The sequence below is a fragment of the Marmota monax genome, unplaced genomic scaffold (assembly GCF_021218885.2).
Source record: "Marmota monax isolate L192 unplaced genomic scaffold, Marmota_monax_Labrador192_F-V1.1 WCK01_AAM20220418_F8-fsc00026, whole genome shotgun sequence".
NCBI classification, from domain to species: domain Eukaryota; kingdom Metazoa; phylum Chordata; class Mammalia; order Rodentia; family Sciuridae; genus Marmota; species Marmota monax.
In genome coordinates, this window is record NW_026693108.1 from 3,385,314 (window position 1) to 3,394,941 (window position 9,628).

The following is a 9,628-nucleotide window of genomic DNA, read 5'->3' on the forward strand; positions in this document are numbered from 1 at the left end:
AGCAAATGAGACGACCTGTGTGAGCATCCTTTTTGTGTATGTGAATTTGCTATTTCTTGCTGTTTAGCTGTGATGTTTCAGCAAGAGGTATCTTCTCCCACGTTATAGTGTGAAACATTGCTAAGAGCACCGTATGGCTGAAGTACAAGTCCGTGGTGTTTAAATCTAGGTATCAGATGAGAAAGATATAAATGCACCTGTAGCAAGTCAATTCAGCAAGCAATCTCTAAACACTATGGAAGGACAAGCCAGTGCCAGGGGCTCTAATTGGGACAATTTGCAAGCAAATTTCCTGGAGTGGCTTTTACAACTTAAAACCGATATTCCCATATTTTCATTTAAAATCGGAAGGAAGAGGAGGATCTCCTCATTCTCTGAAGCTCAAATATTCAGGAGCACTTTGGTCACTTCAGATAACATGCATCATATTTATGATGCTGTAATTGACTCCACTCAAAAGACTAAATTCTCACCCTCTCTGGTTACAGTAAACATGTTCTTAAGCTGATTGTGGGAACTGACTGCTGAGTAATTAGGTGTGTTTGTAAAGTCACTAGAATGGAATCCCAAGGTGGAAAGATTCGGGGAATAATGCAGCAAATTCTTCGGATTCCAGGTTCCAGCTCAGAACCTGCACAGTGTGCTCTGGGAAAGTGGAGCAACCCTGTACAGAGTTCTCAGCCAGGAACACCTCTGAGCAGGGAGGCCGGGACACTGATGCAGGCTCATCTCGGCTGCGTCACCTTCGCAAATGGAAACGATTTCAGTAGAGAGATAAGGTGACTCCATACTGCAGCACTGAAAAACTTTCAATTATTATTAATCCATTTGAGTTGATTATCAAAGAAATAGGCATTCTTTACATTTAGAAATGTGCAGCCATTTGACCTGGGTGAGCATCCTTTTTGTGTGTGTGAATTTGTGCTTGTCATGACATCCAGTCCTCCCCATTTACAGCTGAGAGTCACATTCCTATAACTTAAAACTGATAAATCAGAGGCATAGGAATGATCATGGATTTAACTTCTGAGACGTAATACATTGTCTTGAAAATCATCAAAGCTCAACACTACAGAGGGAACACTCCCCATAAGTCTTACAAATTGTATTTTCTTGCAAGTGAATCACATACCAACATTTGGAAATTATTGAGAACATTTATTGACTATTTAAAACTGACAGTAAACAGCAATGCCATTTCTTGCATCAGTACTGAGAAGGCACCGCCCCCCACCCCCCCACCACTGCTGCTCCTGTTGATGAACTGGTTGATTGTTTCCAACAACACAGTTGCACAAGGAGACACTAACGTGAAGGATGGCGGCATCTCACTTCTCCGGAGTTGTGCTGAGGTGCGTGTGTGAAGCGCTCATGACATCTCCAGCCTTACAGGTACACGCAGGGCAAAGGGGCTTCCGCCAGGGGCTCACTGCGCCCTGGAAGCTCACCTAGTGGAGAGAAGGCGTCATGTCAAAATTGGCAGACTCCCTCCTGCATGACTAAACCACATTCCCACGGGAACTGGAGAAGGACGTCATTAATCTGCTGAAAACAGTTCTTTAATTTGTTTAGTAAGTCAACTCCAAGAGCAGGCCCCAAGGTCTAGTTTTACAGCAGACTCTGCTTTTCTGACATTTAAGAGAAAAGCAAGAAAGGGAAAGAAGTCAATGATATTCTCCAGTACAGAGTGTCAGAGATTGAAGGTCCTCAGAGAACATCAAGGTCCACCCGTCATGTTACATAGGAGGAACCGAGGCCCAGGGCAGATAGAATTTGGCGAGCATACCTAGCTAGAGTAAACCCTGCAGGCTCATTCCTCGTCATTGGTGCTGGACCAGACTGAGGTCTACGGTGGCCATCTCCCCGGCACCCTGGCTGGTGTCAATAAAGTCACCATGCTCGGTGTCTAGCCTTCAGCTTTGAAGTCCTGGGAAATTAAACTTGTCGGTGGCGTTCCTAGGGTTGTTTGGATTCAGGGGAACTAGCATGACTGACAAAATATTAATTTGCAAAGGGAGGTGCCGTGGTTCCCAGGTCCTCTACCCAGGAGCACTGCCTTTCTTCTGTCACCCTCCTGGTGGCAGGAGGCATGGTCCTGTCCCCGTAGCTGAGACAGAGGTTTTGGGCAGCTGTTAGTGCACGTAGCAAGGGCTGAGGAGAGTGCATGTCACCACAGCCAGTCCTCCCCATTTACAGCTGAGGGTCACTTTCCTACAACTTAAAACTGATAATGGGACAGTCTCTTTGCTCTAAATAACTGTGGCAAAACTGTGGCTCTGTGGTTTCTCTCCAGCCATAATTCCAGCTGGCTTTTGTACAGTCTCCAGATCAGGCACAGTAAACAGGCACAGTTTCCCTGGGTCAGAGTTCATTCCCATTTACCTCTCCCCCTTCCATCAGTCACCTGGGTCAGAGTCCTGGGCACGCTCTTCATAAGGATCCTTCTGGATGTTTGTCTCCTCCCCATGTTGGGCAACTTCCTCGCCACTTTTCTCAGAATCGGTCCCCAGGTATCAGCTTGCCCCTGTGAAGCCACTGCTGCTGGACCTTCTGGGCAGAGACGGTAGGACGCCTCTCCTCTGTCAGCACCACATGGCCGTGGTGAGCCCCCCACGCCTTCCCCTCCTTAGCTCTGCCTTCCTGGAGACTACAGCGGGTCCCCCTGCACCTCAAGCCCTCTTGGCTAAGGAGGCTCTACCTGTCTTCTCCCTGGTTTCCTGACAAGAAGAGGCAGAATTGAAACTTGCTGTATTTTTATTCAGATTCAAAGGTTATGTCTATGTATGGGACTTTAGAGAGAGAGAAGCAAGATGTGCCCTTTTAGTCTCTATTGATCTAGGAATGCAGTCAGTCATGAGAATCTTGCAGAGATACATGTTAAACATTTAGTCGATTATTAACAGACATTCTTCTGGTTTATTGTTCAATACAGCACCATGCATCACGTAGGCTTGGAGTTGCTGTTTTCTTAGAGGAAAGCCTTAGGCCGATTCCTTGGGTGATGGGGACTGAAAAGCTACTTACCACCTGCCCTTTGGGGCGCCACGGAATCGAGCGGCAGTGGGAACGGGAAGGAAGGAAGCTCGCCAGATTGTGTGAGGAGATTTCCAATTTGCTAATTAGATTTGGGGGATGAGGGAGAAGTTGATATCAAAATAATTATGGAAATGATGAGCAAGAGAAGAGTCTTAGGGTAAAAGAAAGCTCTGGGAAGTGAGATAAGAGTCAGGTGCTCAGAGCTGTTTCCTGCACGGTCCCCGCTGGCAGGAACCCTTCTCGGAGCCTCGCGAAGGGGAGCGTCAGGTAGGAAGTTGCCTGTGACGGCAGTTGACAAGGAGTGCCGGGACCCCATGGATGACGGCCGGTGGAGACACTTATTCTCTACAAATCCTCTTAGAAGATTACTCTGTTATTGGAAATCACATCTTGAAAAGCTCCTGGGGCTGGTCGTGGGAGTGAGCCCTCCCAGGGGAGGGATGATGGGACGTAATGGTGGGATGCCCTGGTGACTTCGGGGCTGTGTTCCATGAGAGGGCTTACAACAGCGAGGCCACCGAGTGTCCAGGATGGTGCGGGGGAGCAAGGCGACGGTCTCTCCACCTTCCTTAACCCTCCTTTCACCTCCTCCTGCTCAGTGCTCGGCTTCTCTTAATGCAGGTGGTTTTTATCCCGAGAGCCAAATTGCTAGCTTGATAGTGGGTTCACCTGCTCCACTGGCAAGAGCCTGTCCTTTATCCATCTTATCAGGGCTTTCAACTAAATACGCATACTCAATATTAATCGACAACAAATACCAATAAAAATGCATCTGACAAATGCACAGTAGACTATGGAGCCTGGGCTGCCTGGCCGGGATGCCCTCTGCCTCCTGCTGGTGAGAACAGCCCGCAGCAGCCGTGGGGGAGGGGGGGTTAAACTAATGCTCCAGCCTGGGTTCCATCATCTCTAAGAAGGAGATCTCCATATCCACTTCCTGCAGTTGTCTGGGGGTTAATGAGTGGACACATCTGAAGCTCTGCCGACAATGCCTGCCACATGGGAATCCTGAAAAACGTAGCTGTTATCAAAAGTACTCCTTCAAACATAACTGAGTACCTGAGACCCTCTTGTCATCTGTCGCAGCAGTGTGCACGGATAGAGTGTCAGACGCATTTCCTCAATGCAACGGCCTTAAGAAACAGACGTAGGCTATCCACCCTGTGTAAGTTGTAGCCCCCCCCCCCCAAAAAAAAAAAACAGACAGGGATTGGCAGACCTCAACCTATGAGCCCGGGGCCTGATTTTCTACAAGTGAGCCCAGGCAGCTTTCTCCCCATGTATTTTAGAACAGCAGGTCCTTACCCATTTGAATATCTACATCACAGGACTTTAGGAAGTACCACAAAACAGAGTGGAAAAGTCCAGGTCCTGCTTAGCCTAATCCTCCCTGGCATACCATCCCCCCAAATGTTTTTAAGCAAATCTCAGACGTCACATCATTTCTTCCATAGATATTTAATGATGTACCTGTGGAATCTTAGAATTCTTTTGAAATATAACCTCAATGCTATCAAGACACTTAAAAATGAAAAAAAAAAAAAAAAAAGCAATACTGTAAATCATTGAATACCCAGTAGGTGTTTATATTTTCCTTCTTTTCTCTTAAATTTTGTCTGATTTATGATTTTCCCATAAGTCCTCATATGGCACTTGATGGATTTATCTCCTAATCTATGTTCATGTATAAGCCTTGCCTCTTTTTTCTCTCTGCATTTTGGTTGTTGAAGGAACTGGATTATTTGTTCTGAACAGATTTTTATAGCCCAGGATTGAGCCAAACCACCAGCTTCTCTGATTCCTGCTTGCAGACAAACTGTGGTGGGATCCCCAGCCTCTGTGACCCTGGGGTCCCATCCCCCAGGAAGTCCCCTCCCATGTACCCTGCTGGTCTGTATGCCTGAACAAGCCTTGCACACTTAGTCACATTTCTGTTTCTTTTCAGAGGACAAAGCTTACACATATGTGCGGTCCCCCACCACACACCACCCAAGGATGGAGTACACTGTAAGTTCACACTGGCTGCTGACTGAATCAAAGTTGGAACTGTTGTTCTTACTCACCTCATCAAGCTCACCACTGGATCTCAATTCTCTAGGCTGAAACAGCAGTCCTCCTTGACGATAGTGTAATTGTGAGTTATCTCAGCCACTCTTCTTCACACTCACAATATAATAATATGATCTCAGAATAGCTACATCAATATCACCACCAACAATGATTATTGAAAAGAGGTAAAGAATTTCCCCAGTTCTTATCTAACCTGGTAGGGAGATCAGTAGACCTTCTGGCTTTTCTTCTCTGTGTGCCCATGCTACCTGATCAACAGCTTGTCAATTTCATGGTTTTCAGTTTCCTTTTGATTTTTAAGAATTGCCTTTCTAACTGTGGTTTTGTTTAAGGCCATGTTAAGTATCACACGAGCTCGTGTCAATGTACGTGGTGAAGCACGCTCAGGGAAGAGTCGCTTCTCTCCTGCCTTTTGTGTCTCTTCCTTCCATTCGTCTTCCAGGTGCTTTTTTAAAATATTAAAACCAAACACATTTGCATAGATACACATGTGTGTTTACATGCACAAAACTTCCCTTCTGAGCAGGTAAATATACTATAAGTAAAGCACGTGGAAACATTCCTGCTGCTTCCCACAGCCCTAAGTGACCCATTGTGAGGATGTCCCATGGTTTACTCAGCAAGACCTATTGCAGGACACTGGCCCTTCCCATTCCTCCCCATCAAACCTGCAAGGAACAAGTGTGTATGTACAAAGTGCTTTGCGGGATCCATTCCTGGGAATGAGATTCCTTGGTCAAAGATAAATACATGCATCATTGTGCTAATATGCTCAATTCCCTTTTATTAGGTTAATGTCACTTTTCTATTTTCATCAATGTGTGATACTTGGTGTTTTTTCCCTATTTTGTTTTACTATTCTCATATTTTGCTAAGGTAGGGAAGGGATAGGACGCTGAAAATAAGTATAATAAATATTACGACAGTAAGACCTTCAGAAAATTCTCATTGTAATAAAATTATAAATTCTCAATTATCTCTTATAACAAGAGTGTTCTGTCACTTGTGATAAGTCCAGATTCACTTTACCTCCTGTTTGCAGTGAAGACGTCTGCACAAGCCCTTTGTGAGGGTTACATTTGGGCAGGTGGAGCTGTTACTTTCTTTAAAGACAGGTTTCTGAGGTACAGCTGTCACCCAGTTGGCACATCTACTTAAATTTCTCATGTGCAAACTGTTTCTTCCTGGTTTGCATTCCTTAAAGTTTACAAGATAACAAGCGATTTCTCAGAAGAATTATATTCCAGAGTCAGGCAAAATCATTTTCACTAGGAAACAAATAACATTACTTTCAAGTGGGGCTTGACACAGAAATACAGTGTCTGTGTCAGGAGACATACAGGAGTTCTCTCCATCTTAGACTGGGTTTTTAAAATTTTTAAAAAATTTTTAGAGTTTATTTTAATTAATTATACATGACAGTAGAATGCATGTTGATACATCATATATAATGGAGAATAATTTCTCATTCTTCTGGTTGTACATGATGTAGACTCACGCTGGTCATGTAGTTATATATGTACATAGTGTAATAATGTCTGATTCATTCTTCTCTCCTTCCTGCTGGAACGGGTTTTATGCATATGGGTAATGGGGACTCTTCCTTCATTTGTGTTCTCTTCAGGGTTGGACTGCTTATTGAGGTCTAGTGCTCTTGTCCCCACACGAACTGGTAGAGATATGAGATCAACAAAGTAGACAGAGACTCTGTTATGGGAAGCGGGTCATTCAAGAAAAAGTGCACCCTACTTTTATGACAGTTGCGATAAATGTGCCGACTTTCCTGAACCTTCTAGTGTGGTCAGTATTTATGTATTTATTATGTTTTATACTTAGTATTTATTAAGCCAACCTATATTTTGCAGTATTGTGAGCCCAGTATGGCTCCAAGTATTTACAGACATTAACTCTAATAAATACTGTCTAAACTAAGTCATAAATAACCAAGCAGCAATAAATAGGATGAAGATGTCCTCTCAAGTCTGTTCACCTGATTTGTGTTCTTGTTTATGCCCAAATCCACTGAAACTCATTTTGCTTCCTCTGGTATTATAAAATGCTTTTCCTAGCATCCCTAGTGGACTTCTGCTTGTACTTTAAATGTACTAACTGGCAAGATTAGTCCTCCAGCTAAAACAGCTAGAAAATCTAGAAAAAAATTGGTGCAAAGATACTAGGAAAAAAGGAAGCATGGGAATAGAACTCACAACAGGAAAAAAAAAAACAAAAAAACAAATAAGGTGATCTTCAGTGTTGGGCTTTTTGCCTGGACCATGGCCAGGAGGGGGCAGCCCAAGCAGAACTTGGACCTCTCCAGGATGGGGAAATGGAGACCAGAGTCCAGGGTACTGTGACATTGCATAGGAAATGCTCAGAGGGAATTTGGGTCAGAGAACTGGACAGTAAAGAGCCATGCAGAGAAGGAGGTCCACATCCACTCCTTCCCGAGACTCTGAATTTGAATATGCACCAGTGTAAGTACTTACTTAGCAAAGATGACGGTCGGAGGACCATAGACTGAGGAGCCGCTGGAGCCTGCATGGAGCTGGCCTCCACGGGCCTGCGTGGAACAGCAGGGCAGGCTTGAGGAAGGCCCAGGACAGGCCCAGGGCTAAGCCACCTTTGGAGAAACCAACACTAAACCACTCTAGCAAAGTTAAAAAAAAAAAAAAAAAGTACTAAGAAATGTTGGCCTTCAAATACATGAACCAAATTCCAGAACAAGCACAGAGCTCCTTACCGGAAGTTAGGAACCCAGATATGAGCACTGATGTTGGCAAACATCCAATCACAGTGACGGGGACACACCGAGAGGCAGGTAAATGTGCCTCCAGACCAAGAGAAAGTCCAGCTGATGGAAACAGCCGTGCCTCCTCCTCGCCAGCCTGGGGCTCCCGTCTGGCTGTGGCCTCGGCCTCCACCCACTGCCGCCCGGGTTCTGTGCCCCTTCCGCTTCCTTGGCCTCGGCAGCTCTGCATGGCCACATTCTGCCTGCCGTCGCCCCCTGAGGCTCCTTCACTGGCTCTCAGTGTGACTCGTTGCTCAGTGTCAGCCTTGGCGATGCCCTGAGCGCGTCCCCCAACCTCAACTATCAGGGAACGTGATGGCCCAGGCGACAGTGTTGGGAGGCGGAGCCTAATGAGGTGACTTGTGGCATTGCTGTGGGGTGGGCTAGTTACGGAGAGGGTGGCTTGCTTTAGAGGTGAGCTGGCCTCCCTTGCCCTCTACATTCCGCTGTTGGAAGACGCTGCACAACACCAAGAGGCAGACAACCACCCTGTGCTCTGGGTCTCCCCAGGCTCCAGGCTCTTCAGACACTCGCTCAGGTGCTCAGTTAAAAAGCAGCTGAAGATGGCGGGCGACAGTGTTCCTCACGGCCTTCCTGTTGCCTCTGTGACTCACCCCAGTTCTCTGCACAGTGACCTTTGTCCCTGTGTCTTCAAGTCTTTTTCCCCCCAAGAAACTTCTGTTTCTATAGTAATTAAAGTGTCTTATAATTATTGTAATCACGACAATATCCACATGCATTAGACTTATCAAATATTGTCACATACTTTATTTGCTTTGATTCTCATGCACCCCTGTGTGATGGAAAATTCAAGAACTATCAGTACTATTTAACAAAGAAGAAAATGAATGTCAGGAAGATTACAGCACTGGCACCCAGGTCTGCCTGGCCCCCTGTGGTGGCCATCAGGGGAGACCCTGGCTGTGGGCAGAGCAGGGGAGGATGGCGGGGGGTCCCAGGGAAAACCACGGCTACAGCATCCTGTGTCCATGTCCACAGATGTCCGAGGACTCACTGCAGAAGCCACACACAGGTGGCCTCTGTGCCCAGTGGCGAGGTGCCTGGCTCCCCATCACTCACAGCTCAGAGTGCCTGGGGAGGAAGAGTCGGAGCCTGCTCTCAAGGCTCCCCCAGCTGGGGGTGGTGAGGTCCCTGGCCCCCACGGACTCAACAGGGAAGAATGGACAGCAGGAAGCTGCTTAGAGAGCTGTTCTCAATGACCTCCTCCCCGCTGTCCTGGTGCCATGACGGGGACAGAAGAAAACAGTGGGTACATGTGGAAACTTTCAGGCAGTTAGATGGAAAGGAGACACAAGTACCATAAACATGACAGAAGAAGAAACACATTCTCGGGCTCAAGGTTGACGACGTTCCTTTGCATGTGGAGACAGCCACGCCGCGTGTTGGTTGGCTAGGTTTCTCCCATGTGTTTTACATAGAAATGGAATTGATAAACCATATTTTACAAAATTAATTTGTCTCAAACCTGTTTTGTTCCTGAGGTATTGCTCAGACTTGGAAAATTTTTAAATTTCAACTTAGTCATTCAGAATAATCTTAAAACAGAAAGTAGCTTTACTATGCTATGTTCAACCTTAGACGCTATCCATTTGCAGTAATGCTCCATTATTTTATTACACACCACAAAGAAAGAAAGACTCCATGGACTCACACCATCAGTTATGAGATGTGTCTCAGTTTCAGAGATGCTGGCATGTGGGAACGTGCCCTTGA

The 9,628-nt window shown here is 45.9% G+C and overlaps 1 long non-coding RNA gene across 1 annotated transcript; it reads left to right on the forward strand.

Moving 5' to 3' along the window:
- The first annotated feature begins 2,819 nt into the window (after positions 1 to 2,819).
- On the forward strand, positions 2,820 to 9,368 carry LOC124099609 (uncharacterized). Its single transcript, XR_006854013.2, has 3 exons — positions 2,820 to 3,095; positions 3,980 to 4,201; positions 4,982 to 9,368. It is a non-coding gene; the product is annotated as an uncharacterized LOC124099609 (long non-coding RNA).
- The last annotated feature ends 260 nt before the right edge of the window (positions 9,369 to 9,628 follow it).